The sequence below is a fragment of the Eptatretus burgeri genome, chromosome 14 (genome assembly GCF_056783735.1).
Source record: "Eptatretus burgeri isolate ZD-2024b chromosome 14, Ebu_testis_v1, whole genome shotgun sequence".
In the NCBI taxonomy this organism is placed as follows: Eukaryota; Metazoa; Chordata; class Myxini; order Myxiniformes; family Myxinidae; genus Eptatretus; species Eptatretus burgeri.
In genome coordinates this window covers 57284854-57291695 of record NC_140974.1, presented here as the reverse complement: position 1 = coordinate 57291695, position 6842 = coordinate 57284854, and positions in this window count along the sequence as shown.

The window sequence follows — 6842 nt, the reverse complement described above, 5'->3', positions numbered from 1 at the left end:
AGTGACAGTGCAGACAGCTAAGACAGCAATGCATACCAATGAGGCTCCAAAGCATGTACCATGTGCAAATGTCAAAAGCAGTCAATCTATACTAATAAAAGGCAGTGTGTGTGTGTGTGTGTGTGTGTGTGTGTGTGTGTGTGTGTGTGTGTGTGTGTGTGTGTGTGTGTGTGTGTGTGTGTGTGTGTGTGTGTGTATGTGTGTGTGTGTCTCCTCCATAACTCCAAAACTATAAAACCTAACAGCTTGAAACTTTGCAAGCATACTAAGAAAACTCCAAGGAAGTGGAGTGAGTGAAAATTAGGTGTTTGGGATAATTAAAACACCCCTTTTGAAGATAATTAATGGCCTTATTTAATTATATCCTTTATCAGGCAATCCATGGCTACCTCTCTGTCTGGGGTCTGAAGGTGTTTCCTGGGTGACCTTGCTGGGGTCTGAAGCTGCCATGTTTTTTGGCATGCTCAACCTTACCTTGACTTGGAACAGGCCGCAATGATTTCTTCATGATAAAGTTGTTATTTTCACTTTCCTCACTCATATTATCGAATGCCTGTTCATCATAGCTATGAATTGCTGGGTAGATTGCAATGCTTATAAACATCCACAGACGTCAGCATTCATGGCTTGACATTTCGGGTGTCTCCAGGAGGTGTACGTTTAATGTGTTGCTTACCTCCGAGTGCCAAACTCGCCGTTTCTTAACAACCATTTCATTGGAGTGCTTACTTGAGAGCTTCAGCCACTTGACGAGTGCTCTCCAAACTGCTTTGTTGTTCGTTTCGGTAAAAGTACCCATACTCTCAACGAGCAATGCCTTCTTCTCTTTTTTTGTGCCTAATATGATATCTGGTCGCAATGATTTGTTTTCAATGTTCACGCCGGATGGGATTATAAGGTCGTACATGAGTGGTACTTCATTGTTTTCAGTGATTGCTTTTGGTTCATTTTCTGGAATTGGAATATCAAAGTTTTTTTTCAGATGTGCCAGCAGATTATTTTGCAAGCTCTGTTGTGTCGTTGTGTGTACAGATGTTCTGACAGTTGTTTTTTTTTCGTGTCCGGTCATTAAGCATCACATATCATTCTCTTTGCTATCCCCACCTTCACCTGTCTTTTTTTTTTCCTCCTCTCCCCTAACCTTTTCTCTCTGTGTCCCCTCCTCACTTCCCCTCTCCTCATCAAAAGCAGCACTCTCCCCCCACACCTCTGTCACTCTCTCACTGTGTGTGTGTGTGTGTGTGTGTGTGTGTGTGTGTGTGTGTGTGTGTGTGTGTGTGTGTGTAGTGTTCGTCTCTCTCTCTCTCTCTCTCTCACACACACACACACACACACACACACACACACACACACACACACACACACACACACACACACACGTACCCCTCCCTCCCGCAGTGAATAGCAATGTTTGGTGAGGTATCGCTCTCACCACCTCCCCCTTAACTCCACTTTCTTCTTCCTCGCTGCCTCCCCTTCCCCTCTCACCCTATATCTTCTCTCTTCCCTCTCTCTCTCCCTCCCTCTTTCTCCCCACTTTATTGACCCTTCAGCGAAGCGACAGGTTGTATTTGCTAGTATATAAATAATAAAGAATGACACACCCACATCTCTCACCTATGAATGGAGGGAATAGCCAATCAGCTCTCACCTCATCAACTAAACCCAGGTAGCTAGGATTATGTAAATTAATTGACACCTCCCATGCTCTTCAAGCCGAAAATGCTGCAAAAAGCAACCAAGAAGGCCTACACAAGGGAAGCGCTTTGCTGTTTCAAACCCTTCCCAGAGTTCATCCACAGCTGTAAAGACATTCACAAATCGTACACACATGATGAAATCTGTCTGGCAGCTGAGATGTGTCTGAAGGATGCAGCATCAAGCTGACTATCCTGTTACCAATATGCATCTTAAAGATTTGGAATCCATCATTACCTGCAAAGTTCAGAGTCCATGTGGGCAAGGGTGACTATCCTCATTGACCAAGATCCTTCATGGTCTAGTACTGTCAAGGCAGCAACTAATAATGGCCTTACGAATGGTGAGCATTATACAGGAGATAAGCTCATTGTGTCCTGCTCACAATAACAGGTGGTACATGTATGTGTAAAGTATTGTTGCGAATTCGCGCCCGCCGGCGTGCGATTGGCCACGTAACTCGAATCGCGGCACGTTGCCCACCGAACGGACAATTCAGTCGTGACCCTCTCGGAACAACGCCGGGAGCTAGTCACGGGTGGGCCTTTCGACCTCACCACAACCGTGCCAATCGGCCACCCGCGTAGGATAGGGTTGTTCGCCAAACTCGACCTACCTAAGTACCCACGCGGATGGTAAACCAGGCGATCGTACCTCGCCACAGGTCGACTCCGGACACGAGCCGCTGGGGTGGCCCGTTCCGTACTATCGGGATAACCGAGCGGTGTTATCGTCGACCTGGACGGTTCAGATTAATTACCGGGATGTTGCACCCACTACGAACCCCTTACGTGAAGCAGGATGGAGAGTTAATAGAGAAAAGACGAAGCGAAACGGGCACAGTTCAACAAGCAAGCATTTTATTCACACGCACACACAGACAAGCACGGAAGGCACGTATTTACAGCCATGCAATTATGCACAAAAAGCAAATGTAATACAACCGACTAACGCGTACACATGGCAACACTTACACAGTTTTACTTCACAGACGGCGCCAACACACATTTACACAAAAGCAAAAGAAAGAAGCCACCCTCACAGACAAGGAGGCAGACAGGCCCGTAGGCCAAATGTGTGCGTGACCTGGAGGAGCGGCCAGGTCCGCGAGACCGGGGAGGTCTTACCCACGTCCTCGTGACGCGTTGGCGGGCAAGCCGCAAAGTGTCCGCGCCGCTGTACCCCGACTCAGGGCCCCTGGCGTGCTTGTTGGCACCACGTTTGAGGTGGGGGAGGAATGGGGCCCCCTTTTGCACTATCTCAGCGTAGGGGAAGGGGAAATTGTTGATGCCCTGGGGGCGGGGAGTGGCTGGCTGAATTGGGTCCCGCGACAAGACGAGCGATCCCCCACACCGCAGCCTCGTCGCCGACTGCCGTTCTCCTGGCCTCGGACCCGAGCTCCCCTGCCCCGACTAGCCGCCCACAGCTCAACCGCACGCACTCGACTCAACTCTACCAACGCGACGCTCCTTGTCTCCAAAAGCAACTTCTCGATGACACTCTCTCCTTCCAGTTCCATACTCTCCTCCGACCTCAACTCCCGCACGCGAGTCGCCTTCCGCTCGCACCTTTATAGCGCTCAGGAGGCGCCGATATGCAAATTCCCGGATCAGGACACGATTGGAGGCGGGCCCACACCCCCCCCCCCGGTCAGCCATTGGTCGAGCAAAAATGGTCGAGAACCTCCCCTGATCCCAAAATTTGCATAGAGGGACCTAGACGGAATTCACCTCCACGCGCCTGGAGGTGGGGCCAAGCCGCCTCGCGCTTGCCCATTGGACGGAGGAGAAGTGGGCGTGAAGCGTTTCTGATCCGAATTTTCCCCTCGGAAAGGCCGCCATTCGCGCACGCGGCTCGGTGCGTTCGGCACCAATCGCCGAACGGGCCCGAGACAGCCCGACGTTCAGTGTTCACAGGTGGTGCGGGAATGGCCGTAGAAGCGATGATGTGGGATGAAGTTGTGAAGGTAAAGGCGAAGGTGGTGGTGTGGCGTTGTTGTAGTGTGGTTGGCGCTGTGGTGTGGATGGCATGGTTGTTGAGATGCTGTTTGTTTGAAATAAAAGATAGAGAAAGAAAAACGACTAACTCAAAGCGTCGCAGCCCGTATGGATCACATAAATTCCCTCTATACAACGGGTTTGGGCTAACTACACATGTACCTATGGAGATATCTCACCTGAGGGACCTTTATAGTGTAATGCGAATTTCCACAGCCGTAACAGTATCATAAATGTCCCATAAAGCTTGCTTGAATTAAATATATTGAATAAGTCTGACTTTTTACGTTTTAGGTTCAAAATATTGTTCATTTAAACAACCATCAGCAGCACATCCAATCACTGTTATATCCTAAAAACGTCATTGTCCTCATGCCTGGTGTTGGCTTCATGGTTAGGGTGGTGGGCTTGGGATCCTCGGGTCCTGAGTTCAATTCCCACTCAGCAGTTGAATTAATATCAGGTGGGATTTACTCTGCCTGTCATCCTTCCGAGGGCGGAAAAATGAGTGCCAGCTTGCTGGTATGCTTGTATGCTGGTATACTGTGTCGGAGTGGCGATCCGTCCAGGATTGTCCGCAATAGCCAAGAAGACTGCTTAGGTGGCACCAACGTTTAACACAGAGTATGGTTCCAATGGATGGATCGTCCTCAACCTCTGCCTCCCCCACCCTCCACAATCACTTCATCCTTACCATTTGTTACCCCCCCCCCCTCTGCAGCATAGGGGAAGGCTTATAGCTGTTGTAGGGTTTGTTTTTTCAATTAGCGCTCCCAATTTTTAATGGTACCCCAGAATTTCTTAGACCCGAGGAGTACTAAAATCACCATGTAGGAAAATATATATATATATATATATTTATTTTTAATTTCATTTTTTTTTTTCTTCCTGCATTCCCAACACTCAATTTCCGAGTCGTATCAATTTCTGAACTGTATCTCAGAGCCGGCAGGGACTTTCAGAATGAAACTTTGCATCAATAATGTGAATAGAACGTACACGGGGTTGATATAATTGTTTTTTCGACTTTGACAAAATTTTAAGGTCATGTCCTAATTATAGAGATTTTAACATTTTTCACCATAACTCAACTATGATTTGTCCGATCGTAACGAAATTTCCCTCTCGAGATAGCTTAGAGCAATACACATTTACGCTTAAATTACATCATACCCCTCCGAGTTAAAAGCCAAGGTGAAATGGTGGGCTGAAAGAGAAAAAAAAGTGTTTTTGTCATCACTAAATTTTGCCAATGCAGAGTCTCAAAGACCGCTTGGCCTTTCAAGATGTTTTTGCATCATAATAGTGTACCTGCACTGAAGTTGTGCACCTGATATTTGATTAGTGTCCTTGACCGACTTGATTCGTATTGTGACCTAAATAACAAAAAACACCTTTTTGATCATAAGTTGAATAATCTTCCTCATTATGTTGTGTTTTATGGTTAGGTTGTTAAAGGGGACATATTTTCTTTATTTACAATCTAACCCTAAATGTTGAAGGTCAAGGTCATAGAGCAGTCCGAAAAAAATATGACCATCATTGGATCACGGGCCAAGGGTAAGTCGTGGGGGAGGCCTACCTTGGCGATCGCTTAATGATCTCAGATGTCTAGATATGTCCACCACCGAAGGTGGGTGGTGGTTACTTTTTCACCCCTGTCTGTCTGCTTGTTTGGCTGTGAATAGGATATCTCAAAATGTTGTGGACAGATTCAGACAATACTTTGTGGATAGGTTAGGTGTGTGACAAAAATGAAAGTATTAGATTTTGGTGAGGTTCCAAATCTGAACAATAGAATTTTAAAAATGATTCTTCACCGTTGAGAGATAGGGCCAAACATGATATATAGCACGATATCTCAAAAAGTTGCGGACGGATTCGGACGAAACTTGGTGGACAGGTTGGGTGTGTGACACGGCCAAATTGATTCAATTTTGGTGAAGATCCGAATCTGGATACGAGTTTTTAATTCTTAAAAAAGTGATTCTTCACCATTGAGAAATAGGGCCAAAAACTTGTCCTCATGCCTGGTGTTGGCATCATGGTTTTGGATTGGGGATCTAACAACATCTAACAGCCTCGTGTATGTCAAATAGTGGGTCGGTGAGGACGATCAATGCACGAAGCAGTTGCATGGAGTCTCTGAGCCTTGGTGTTGAATTCCACTCACGAATTGCCTGACAAACATTTGTCCCACTGCGAGAGAGCAACTTGGCGCCATTTTGAGCGCGTCCACATGTGCAAGTAGAAGTGCCTCAATTCCACTTTTCACAAAGACCATCTCTGGGACAAGCTAAGTGCCAGAATAAAGGAGGGTTTTCTTTTATTTTGTTTCCCCTTGTCTGTATTTAAGTCTGTGTGTGGAGGCGCCTTGACTTCGACTTTAATTTGCCTTATGTATTGTTATATTCTGATTATTGTGCTTTGTAAAAATTTGTCTATTTTCAATAAATGTGTTCATTTTAAGTGGCTGTGTCAATGTATTTGTTGTGGGGGTCGAGTATAAATCCTCCTGTGCATCCATTTCTGTGCTCCCTTCGCACCACCATTGCCCCATGCTCTTCTCGCACACATGATAATCTCCGAGGATCAACGTGTCCGCCTCCTATTAAGGAAAGACCGCTCGACCGTCCAGGCTGGCGATGTCAACCGCCCTCCACCGCAATTTGGGTCAGCGGATTAACCTGGACCGCCAGCGCTGTGACAGTATTAAACATTTCCTTATCGTAGTACAGCTAACTTCTTCAGTCCCAATTTTCTTCGTTCAAATGCAGCACAAGGCTGTGGTGTGACATTATTGGCTGAGGGCATGGGCAAACGGCTGTCTCTGCTGGTTTGGGTAGGAATTCGGAATTTCCCCATGGTGCCAGCAATATCTCACCTACTCTTTGTGAAGGACGCCGTGGTATCGTTAACGTCCACCAATGAACGATGGCAGACGAGACGCCAGTTTAACGTCCGTCCAAGGGACAGCACACACATTGATGAATCAACCTGCCTGTGAAACACCAGGATGACAGTTGATAACTCGGTCGAGATTCAAATCCAGGCGAGACAGCTTCGAGGCAAGTGGACGTACCTCGAGGCCATCCTGCCAGCCTTCATTCCCAATGGAGTCATATTAGAAAATAAAACACACAAATT